The sequence below is a fragment of the Halichoerus grypus genome, chromosome 14, assembly GCF_964656455.1.
Source record: "Halichoerus grypus chromosome 14, mHalGry1.hap1.1, whole genome shotgun sequence".
Lineage (NCBI taxonomy): Eukaryota > Metazoa > Chordata > Mammalia > Carnivora > Phocidae > Halichoerus > Halichoerus grypus.
In genome coordinates, this window is record NC_135725.1 from 88184547 (window position 1) to 88196367 (window position 11821).

Consider the following 11821-nt stretch of genomic DNA (forward strand, 5'->3'; position numbering starts at 1 on the left):
TCGAAAAGGGGCCAGATGATTTACTTATGTGCCATCCTGAGCTCAGGAGAGGGGTAGGGGCTTGGGGCTTCTAGGTGGGGAAGAAGCAATCCACAGAAAGATGAGAGGAAGAAATATATAGGAAACAAAGTTTGCCTGGCTTTGCAGATAAGTCTCTCAGGTGAAAAAAAAAAAAGATCTCTGCAATAGCTCTCTTCCTGGTACAGGTACCTTTTTTTAATGGAAATGTCTTTTATAAATGTAGATTTCCCTTCTACTCTGTTTCTAGAACTTCTCCTGCATCTCTTGTTTCTCAAAAATAACCAGCTCAAAATAATCCTGATGCCAAAAGAGGCATATTTTTGGGGGGCATATTCTGCTACCATTCAGTATGCTGGGGGGTCACAAGGTCAGGCTTGAGCCACAGCCTCTGATGAACGTGCTGGTGGTTCAAGAAGGAGAACGCACCCATAGAAGGTCATGAACACCAGCCATAGATGGGCAGTGCCCACCAAGTGACCCAGTATGGGGCCCACCTGCAGTCACCAGGGGCCCTCCTGAATGAGCCCCTCCTGGGCTGGCCTTGAAGAATGGCAGGATCTCAGTGAGTGAGGAGGAGGGAAGGGCATCCCAGGCAGGAAACAGCAGGTGCAAAAGTGCAGAGGTTGGATTATAGGAAATAGACAAACTGGGGGGCGGGGGGGGGGCGGGCAGAGAAGGCAAATGGAGCTAATCATAGCTGCCTATATGCCAGTGGAACGTCACATTTTTCTAGGATATGAATCCACACAGAAAGACAAGATACAGGCCACTTCCAGGGAGCTGACACCAACACAGGCCAGGGTGGTCTGAACTTAACCACCCTGCGCCCTCTCTCCGTGCTTCTTGGGACCAAGCAGAAAGGCTCGTCTCTGTAACTCACCCATTGTAACTGTTAGCAAAGTGATCATAACGATATTGAGCCTGGTAATGATCATAATTAACACTGCACTTACTGGGTGCTGGGTTCACATGCATTATCTCGTTTACTCCTTGTGGCAGCGCCCCCTTGAGGCCAGTCCTAGTATTAGCATCCCACATTTCACAGACGAGGGTGCTGAGGCCCAGAGGGGAAGTACTTGTCCAATCTTACAGTCTGTAAGGGGCTTCCAGGCTCCGATCCAACTGTCCTTGGTCAGAAGAAGGGGGCTGGGGGAGGTAGCTTCTATTGAGTCCAGATCTGGGCAGTGGTTGTTCACCATTGTTCTCTCCCAAGTGCCTTGTGCTCAGGGAGGTAAGGTCTACCAAGGAAGGGGCCTGGCCAACTGGGGCCCATTAGAGGGACACTCAGCATTGGAGGGAGAAGAGGCTCAGAGGCAGGTTGGGGGAGGCAAGGGGATAGGGGCAGGCGCTGGGCACAGGGAAGAGAGTCCTGTTCACAACCTACTTGGGGCTGGGAGCATGGGACCCTGAGGGTGCCCCAGCCCTAGAGCCCCATCTGCCTGGGCAGCCAATAAGGCATGAAGTTGGGAGGTGGGGGTGGGAGGGGGTATGTCCGAGAGAGGGGCTCTGCAGCGCACAGGGATGGAGGCAGCAAACCTGAACAGGGTCCCAGGGCCCATCCTGGGCAGGACTGGAGCTATAAAATGGGGTTGATCAGGAGATTCACCTTGCCAAACGTTGTCATGAGCATCAGCTGACAGGGAACAGGGAGCACCTGTGCTGGCTCTCGGCCCCTCCTCACCCCTGTCTCTGCCGCCACCACACCTGTGTGCTGTCCTCTCACACCCAGTGGAGTAACTCCTGTCCTTGTGTCCATTTTCAGATGAGGAAACCTAGTCCCAGAGAGGTTCAGTGACTTGCCTGGGGTCACACAGCGAATAAATGGGAGAATTGGGATCTGAGGCCAGGCTTCCTGGACCCAAAGCCATAACCACCACTATGACCCATCACCTTTGGCCTGGGGTTCTCTCTCTTGGGTCACCTAGAACTGGCACTTCCCAGATTCTGGAATTTGCCACCAGGCCATGGGGCTAATTCCTCATGAGGAAACATCATCTTCTTGATGCAAAGACAAGTCACACCCTCAGGTTTCTAGAACTGCTGGCCCCCAGTTGGGTGTCTGTGGCTGGCTTCTGGCCTCTGCCTGCTCTGGACTCTCCAGAAAGCAAGGGAGGCAATGACTGAGGTACTCCCGCGACCCCTGTCCTCACCCTCCTGACCACTCTTTGGACAAGGCAGGAGAAGGGGTTTCTTCCACAAAAAGGGGTCTGATCAACCTCCCAGTGGCCTGGGGAGACCTGGAATTCTGGGGGCAGGGTGGGGCCTGGGAAAGACTGCTCCCCTCGCACTTTTGGCTGGTTTCAAGGCATCTCCAAGCAACCCCACTTGCTGTACCATCTGGCTGTAAATTAAATACTGCAGGGCTTAGGAGGAGGATTTCCCTCCTCTCCCGAAGTTTCCCACCTGACCAACGTAACGTAGTTATGTTCTTTCCCTGGCTTCCAGTCCTGGCTGCACCCCTGCCAGCTGAGGGATCTGGGGTAATAGTGAATATGAACCTTTCTTAGTCTCCCTCTCCTCGTGTGTAAAGTGGGGACAATGGAAGCACATTTTTTTTTTCACCGAGAATCAATGAAATGACATGTCTGGAGGCCTTTCACAAAGCGAAGTTAGTGTTAATATCCAATGCTCCCCATCCCACAGTTGCTGCCCCTTTCATTTGGCCCAATTTTGGTCCAGCAATATGACCCTCAGCTTTTATTTCTCACCACTTCCAGGGGATAGACTGCACTCCAGATCCTGGTCCGAGTCCCAAATTCTAGAGGAAAATACAGAATGCAAAACCGTTCCGTAGCCGAGGGAGGTTCCCTCCGCGCTAACGTAGCCTCTGCCCACGTTCCTGTCTCTGGAGCACCACAAGCCCCTAAGACCCTTGAGGCACAAAAAGGACGCTGTGCCAACAGCAGGGAGAAAGCCCCTGCCTCCTGCTCACCTGGGGGGGGATTTAGACTTCACCGTGACCTTGCTACTGCCTTCCCGGCCCCCTTCTCTCCTGGAGCCGCAAGGACTCCCGTCTACGATGAGCAGGGAGGTCTGCACGAAATGCAGCCCGGCTGTAGGCTGTTTCTGTGACCAGAGTCCATACTTGGAAATTCCCCAGATCAATACCCAGCACAAAATGGTCTGAGTTCTGCTCAGCGCCAGCAGAAAATTGAGAGCTTACACAGGGGATGGAGAAGGATGAGAAGATGATTTTTTTCCCATAACGTGAAATGAAATGATTTGTAATGTGTCCCTAGTTCCTTACCAGCAGAAGCAGGGAGCCCCAGCCTGGAGGACGTTCAGCCACTTCCGGAGTCCCTGTCCCCACCGGCCGCCCCGGGGCTGCACTTACCTTAACCACTGGCTGGCCTCAGGTCAAGCAGACCCGGGTTCAGATCCAGCAGAAGCACCAGCCGGAGAGTCTGAGCAGCCTCTGTCCCCTCGTCTGTGCATGTGTGTTTGCAATGGAAAAGATCATATATTTAACACTTCCGTGCCATAAGTGTTCTACAAAAACGAAAGACCAAACGAAATCACATCAATGGAGTGGGCTTTAAATATTTAACAGAGCAGGCCGAGAACACAGAAGCAAGGATCCTTTTCTTCCCGTCGTTTGAGGGTTATTTTCTAGTGCTCTGCCCAACCTAGTACACAACCAGCCACTGTCTGCTGAGACGGAAAACACCAATGAGTGAGGCATTAGGCAACAGAACCGTGCCTCTCAGGAGTCACTTTTTTTATTGACATAAAATTCACATACCACACAGTCGGCCAGCAACCATTTTAATGTGTATAATTCGGTGGCATTTAGCACATCCCACGATGTCGTGCAGCCACCCCCTCTGTCTACTTCCAAGACATTTTCATCACCCCAGAAAGAAGCCCTGTTCCCAATTAAGCAAATCACTCCATTCCCCCCGCCCCCCCATCCCCAGCCCTTGGCAGCCGCAAGTCTGCTGTCTCTGTGGATTTGCTTCTTCTGGATATTTCATATAAATGGAATCAGACAACATTTGTCCCTTTGTGTCTGGCTTCTTCCATGTAGCATCACATGGATGTGTTTTTGAGGTTCATCCACGTTGTGGCATGTATCAGGACTTCTTTCCTTGTTAGGCTTTTTATGTGCTCCCTAGTCTTTAAGAAGGGGTGACCGAGCCCACATGGAGCTGCGGAAGGAAAAGGAGTTCCTCCCTCCTGGCAGGTTTGCCTAAGGACACACTCTCCAAGTGGCTCCCGTCCATGCCCAGAGTGATCAGGAGGGTGCTGGTGACATTGAGGTTCACACTGTGCCATCATGCTGAGCAATCATGTTGATGAATGAATGGTGACACACACAATCCTCGGATCAGTGCGGGCAGGACGCTCTTTTTTTGCTCTTCTGCGAAGTGGGGATCCCAGCAGGATCTACCTCCCAGATCGGTGTGAGACTCACGGGATAGGATGATGCACAGAAGCTCTGTACATAGAAAATGCTCAACAAATGATCCTGTGGTCCTCCTTGCTAGTCCTCCCCCAGGCAGGCCTCTTCAGGAAGCCCCACTATGCTGGGAAGGGCCCTTGAGGTGATCAACTCGGAGGCCAAAGGCTCAAACCCTGTTCTAGGGATGTTGCCTGCAGGCCCAGGATTCTCCAGATCTCAAGATGGAAGTATTCTCTCTCTGAACAGTGCTGGGTGCTCAGTGTCCATGCATGCTTCAGTTCCCATCTTACTTTCAGACCTTCCAGAAAAGGTCCTGAGTGAAGGCTTCAATGACAAGGATTTATTTGGGAGGTGAGCCTAGGGAACCCCTGTAACTACCTGGGAGGTGAGCATTGTTACCCCCAGTTTACAGATGAGAAAACAGAGCCTCAGAGAAGCTGAGTGAATGGATTTTGACATTACACTTGGACTCCTGTTAGATTTTTAAATTGTATTTTCTTAAAAATCCTATTTTCATGGCCAGTGTGTTGAACACATTCAACTTCGTTAGTAAGCCAAGAAATATACATAAATATACATAAAAATAAGTATAACACTTATATATATAAGTATATATATAAAAGTATAATAATTTTCATCTACCATATTGGTACAGATTTTTTAAAGATTTTTTAAGATTTTATTTATTTATTATTTTTATTTACAGATTTTTTAAAAGATTTTATTTATTTATTTGAGAGAGAGGGGGAGAGCATGAGCAAGGGGAGGGACAGAGGGAGAGGGAGAAGCAGGCTCCCCGCTGACTAGAGCTAGACTTGGGGCTTGATCCCAGGACCCTGAGATCATGACCTGAGCTGAAGTTAGACACTTAACCGACTGAGCCACCCAGGCTCCCCCAGATTTTTTTGTTTTACATTATTTCTTAAAAAGATTATTATAATTTTTTTAAAGATTTTATTTTTAAGTAATCTCTACACTTAACATGGGGCTTGAACTCACAACCCCAAGATCAAGAGTCACAAGTTCCACTGACTGAGCCAGCCGGCCGCCCCTAGAATTGATAAGGAAAATCTGTGTCCTAAAATGGCTGACTGAGCCAGCGAGAGAGTCCCAGTCCTCGCCCTGGGGCTCTTCCGGGTTCTTCTCCATGCTCCGCTTCCTGCGCGCACCAATCCGGGTTCCTCTCCCTGCCCGCTTCGCGCACGCGCAAAAGTGCCAAGTATGCGGAAGTAGAAGTATATAAATAGCCCCCTTTGCTTGTGCTCGGGACTCAGACCTCGCTGGTGTTAAATAAGCCTGTCCTTCAAGGTCTCCCAGTGCCGCTTGGTTCTTCCATCGGGCGATCCAGTCCAGGTTCCGTAACAGAATAACTTGCAATATTGGGGAGGGTGTGGGAGAATGAAGACCTCCAGTCACGGCAGTCACTGCAGATGGAAGGGTATACTGGCACAGATTTTTTGAAGGCAATCTACAATTTATATCAAAAGTATATATTTTGGGGGCACCTGGGTGGCTCAGGTGGTTGGGTGACCAACTCTTGATTTTGGCTCAGGTCATGATCTCAGGGTTGTGACATCGAGCCCCGTGTTGGGCTCTGCACTCAGTGTGCAGTCTGCTTGAGAGTCTTTTACTCCCTCTGCCCCCCCCACCACCACTTGCGCTCTCTCTCCAAAAAAAAAAAAGTTTAAAAAATATATTTTTTCAACTCTTCGACTCAATTCTGCTTCCAGAAAACTTTCCATCCAAAATAATTATGGGCATGTGCAAAATTTCAGCTACAAGGTGCTCACTGAGTATTAATAAAAATAACACTTGTTTATATATAGGAAAGTAATTCAAAATGTGGAATTAAGGCAAAAAGTCATACTTTTTTTTTCAAGTCAGGCTGCGGTATTTTCTAAGATGGATTGCTTCTCTTAGGAGTTGTAATTTCCTTTGACTTTCTGATCACCATGCATTAGGGATCTGCTATTTTACGCCTCTGGGAAGTTTCAGGCTAATTTGTTGGCAATTTATAAAGTGCAAAGATTTTATTTTCAGCCAGGGAGAAAGTTACTCTCCAATAATCCCAGTGTTGTATCTAATTTAGCAATCTGTAAGCATTCCTTGGTTCACCAACTGTGTACAACCCCAACCTTTTCATAATCTCCAAACCAGCTTTGTCCTGCTGCTGATCCCCTCGCTAATGAACTTGGCTACATAACGCTATTTATTTGTATGAGAATCATGTTTTTATCCTTTTGAAAATTTTGCTGTCACATATGTAATATTAAAGATGGGACACAACGTTAAGTGTCTGATTATAGGGCATTGGTGGCATAGATTATGGTATACCCGTGATGCAATGGATTACAAAGCACCCACTAAAAATCGGGTTGTAGAAGACTCTTTAAGGTCATATTGTAAGTTTGCCCCCCACAAAACTCCTATGTTGAAATCCTAACCTCCAAGGTGATGACATTAGGAGGTGGGATCTTTGGGAGGTGATTAGGTCATGAGGGTGGAACCCCCATGAATGGGATTAGTGCTCTTATAAAAGAGACCCCAGAGAGCCCCCTGGTGCCTTCTATCATGTGAGGACATAGGGTCGAGAAGGTAATCTATGAACAAGGAAGCCAGTCCTTTCCAGACACGGAATCTGTCGGCAACATGACCTTGGACTTCCCAGCCTCCAGAACTGTGAGAAACTTATGTTTGTTCTTTATAGCTTTTTGTTGTGGGTGTTTTTTGTTTGTTTGTTTGTTTTAATCATAGACAAAAGAGACACAGGCAAAGACAGAGGTCTGTAGTTATATTTACCAAGATAACAGTGGTTTTATCCCTGGGAAGCTGGTTTAAGAAATATTCTAAATCTCCATCATGTGTCTTCATTTTTTTTTTAAAGATTTTATTTATTTGACAGAGAGAGAGAGACATCCAGAGAGGGAACACAAGCAGGGGGAGTGGGAGAGGGAGAAGCAGGCTTCCCGAGGAACAGAGAGCCTGATGCAGGGCTCGATCCCAGGACCCTGGGATCATGACCTGACCTGAAGGCAGACGCTTAACGACTGAGCCACCCAGGCGTCCCATGTGTTTTCATTTTAAAAATACTTTTCTGCAATTAACATGTTTGTTTTTAGAAGAAAAATATCTGAATTTAAAAACTCATATAGGGGCTCCTGGCTGGCTCAGTCCGTAGAGTGTTGACTCTTGATCTCAGGGTTGTGAGTTTGAGCCCCACGTTGGGGATAGAGATTACTTGAAAATTAAAAATCTTAGGGCACCTGGGTGGCTCAGTCGTTAAGCGTCTGCCTTCTGCTTGGGTCATGGTCCCACGGTCTTGGGATCGAGCCCCACATTGGGCTCCCTTCTCAACAAGGAACCTGCTTCTCCCTCTCCCTTTGTCTGCCGCTCCCCCTACTTGTGCTCTCTCTCTCTCTCTCTCTCAAATAAACGGATCTTAACGGATCCGGATAAACGGATAAATCTTAAAAAAATAAAAAATAATAAAATCTTTAAAAAATAATTAAAACCTCATATATATTATTTTCAGAACTATAGATTGATAGCTCTTTCTATTCTACACTAATCTTCTTAGGCTTCTGTATTTTTTAATTTTAGCTTTTGAATTAAAATTCAACAAAACTGACTTTATTTTTTGGTGTAAAGTTCTATGAGTGTTCACACCTGTTTAAATCTGTGTAACCCCCACCACCTTCAGGATCCAGAACACATCCGTCACCTCAAAGAAATACTTTTATGATGTCTCTTGCAGTCACCGGCTCCCCTCACTCTGATTGGTTCGTGTCTATATCACTAAAGTTTTGTCTTTTTGAGAATGTTCTAAAAATGGAAACGTGCACTGTCGGGGGAGGTCATCGAGAGGATGAGATCACCTGGCTGACCCGTGAGCAGGACCCGGACAATCAGAGGCTCCTCACCATCTCCCACATCCTGGGAGTGTAAGTCCTGGCCCCTGTTCCCACAGCAGGAGCTGAGTTTTGGGGACAGAGCCTTGAGAGAGTAAGGTGTCTTGGGGATCCCCTGGACGGTGTATGTGACGGAGCCCCATAAAGCCTCTATAGAAACTTTTAACATTCTGGTGGCAGGTGGGGAGACCTACCTGCCTTGTGGCCCCCAAGACAAGCCTCCTAAGTAAGTTCCCTTGCTTCTTAAACCTGCCACCTGCCCATCTGGAGTGGCCCGCCTCAGTCTTTGGCCTGTCCTTGCCTTCTGAGTATGGGGGGCCTGTTTCAGATGTCACCCTGAGCTCCCAAGGGCACGAAACAATGGGCAGCATGTAACCTTTTTAGGCTGGCTTCGTTCTCTTGGTCTGTGCACCTTGTTGCCTGTGTCGGTAATTCTTCCTGCCTTGCAGGGTAGTATGGAGGGACTCACCTGCTGAAGGACATTTGAGTCATTTCCGGTTGTTGGCGATTATGAACAGAGCTGCTGTGAACATTCATGTGTAAGTTTTTGTATGAACATAAATCTTCATTTCTCAAGGGTAAATGCCTAGGAGTGGGACGGTTGGGTCATACAGCAAGTGTATGTTTCACTTTGCATTTCCACCTGCTGTGAGTGAGTGAGTTCCAGTTCCTCCGCATCCTTACTAGCACTGAGTGTTGTCACCCTTTTTGTTTTTATTTATTTTTACCTTTTTATCTTACTGTTCTAGTGGGTACGTAGAGCATCTCACGCTGGGTTTAACATGCATTTCCCTGATGGCTAATGATAAGTGAACATATTGAGCATTGGCCTTCCGTATGTCCTCCTGGGAGTGTTCTCTTGCTATTGAGCTTTGAGAGTTTCTTATACATCCTGAATACAAGTCTTATATGGGATGTGTGATTTGCCAGTATTTTCTCGAAAACTACAGCTTGTCTTTCCTTTCTCTAAACAGTGTCTTTCACAGAGCAAACATTTCCAATTGTGGTGAAGTCCAGTCTGTTTGTTGTCCTACGGGTTGTGTTTTTGGTGGCATCTCTGAGAATTTGATGTCCATCCCCAAGTTGTAAATATCTTCTCCTTTTTTTCCCCTAAAAGCTTTATAGTTTCATGCTTTTTATATTTAGATCTATGATCCATTTTGAGTTGGTTTTTGTATAAGGTATAAAGTATAGGTCAGGGTTCTTTTCTTATTGTTGTTAGTTTTTGCATATGGATGTCCTCTTTTTCCCAAGATCACTGTTGGAGAGTTTATCCTTTCTCCATTAAATTGCTTTCACACCTTTGTCAAAATCAATTGGCCGTAATTATGAGAGTCTATTTCTGGACTGTCTCTTCTGTTCCATTGATCTATGTCGCTCTTCCCTTGCCCTGGCTTGATTGGTTAACTGTTGCTTAGAGTAAGTCTTAAAATTAAGGAGCATGATTCCTCCCGACTTATTCTTTTTCAAAATTGTGTTGTGTGTTCTAGTTTCTTTGCCTTTCAGTAGAGATTTTAGAATCAGTGTGTTTAGGTCTTAAAGCCTGCTGAGATCTGTATTGCACTTGAATTAAAACACAGTGTGTCTTTCCATTTCTTCAGATTTTCTTTGCTTAGCATCTTATTGTGTTCAGCATATGTTTTGTTAGATTTATACCTCCTCTTGGGGACTTATTGTAGAACAGTATCTTTAAATGTTTGATTTGATGCAAATAATGAGCCATGGAACAGTACATCAAAAACTAATGATGTAATGTATGGTGATTAACATAACATAATAATAATAAAAAAGAAAATAAATAAATTTTTTATTTGTTTTGAAGTTTTTATTTATTTGAGAGAGAGCAAGAGAGGGAGAGAGAGCACCGAGGGAGAGGGAGAAGCAGACTCCCCGCGGAGCAGAGAGCCCGATTAGAGGGCTCAGTCCCAGGATCATGACCCAAGCCAAAGGCAGACACTTAACCGACTGAGCCACCCAGGTGCCCCTAAATGTTTGATTTCTGATTGTTCATTACTAGTAGATAGAAATAAGATGTGTGTTGACCTTGATTCTGCCTCCTTGGTAGACTCACAAACTAGTTCTGTGATTTTTTTTGGAGGTAAATTTATTGGCTTTTTCTATTCTGACAGTCTAAGTCATCTGAAAAGAGAGAGTTTTATTTCTTCCTTTCCAATCTATGATCAGCCCCCTCCTTTTTTTTCTTGCCTTGCCACACTGACTAGAACTTCCCCTACAATGTTGGAAAGGAGAGGTGTGAATGACATCTTTTCCCTGTTCCCAATCTTAGGGGGAGGCTGTTCAGTCTCTCACCAGTAAGTATGATGGTAGCTGTGGTTTTTTTGTAGATGCCATTCATCAGATTGAATGAATTGGCTTCCATTCCTATTTGCTGAGAGTTTTTTCATGAATGGATATTGAATTTTGTGAAATTCTTTCTCTGAATCAATTGATTTGATCATGTACTTTTTCTTAATATGGTAGATTACACTGACTGCTATTGAATACTGAATATTGCATATCTGGGATAATCCTCACTTGGTTTGGTGTAATATTTTATTTTCTGAATTTAGTTTGCTAATATGTTGTTGAGGATTTTTGCATCTATGTTCATGAGAAATATTGGTCTGTAGCTTCCTTTTATTGCACATCTTTATCTGGTTTTTGGTATCAGGGTAATCCTGGTCTCATAAAATGAGTGACAAGTGTTCCCTTTTCTTTTATTGGGAAGAATTCCCCCCCTCCTTTAAATATTTGGTATAATTACCAGTAAATTGTCTGGACAAAGAGAACCTTCCTTTTTGGAAGGTTCTCAAGCTACAGATTCATTTTCTTTATCTTTTAAATGTTTTAGAAGATTTATTTATTTATTTTAGAGAGAGAGAGAGTGTATGCACACATGACAGGAGGGGCAGAAGGAGAGAGAGAATCCTCAAGCAGACTCCATGCTGAACATGGAGCCCGACATGGGGCTCAATCTCACGACCCTGAGATCACGACCTGAGCCAAAACCAAGAGAGGGACGCTCAACTGACTGTGCCACCCAGGCGCCCCCATTTTCTTGATTAGTTATAGGATGAATTGGGTCATCTGTTTCACCTTGGTGGGGTTTTGATACTTTGTAGTTTTTGAGGAATTTGTTAATTTCACTGTCATTATTGGGTTTATGAGCACACAGTTGTTCTATTACCTTATTATCCCTTTAATGTCCGTGTGGCTAATAGGGATATCCCTTATTTCATTCCTCGTATTGGTAATTTTTTTTCTCTTTTGTCTTTGTCAGTTTGCTGGAAGTATATTAATTGATCTTTTCAAAGAACCAGCTCTTGGTGTCATTGACTTTTTTCCTAATTTTTCTGATTTCAAGGTCGTTGATTTCAGCTGTAATCTTTGTTTCCTTCTTTATGCTTTGTATTTATTTTGAGCTTCTTTTTCTAGTTACTTAAAGTGGAAGCCTAGATTATTGATTTGAGACCCTGCTTCTTTTCTAACA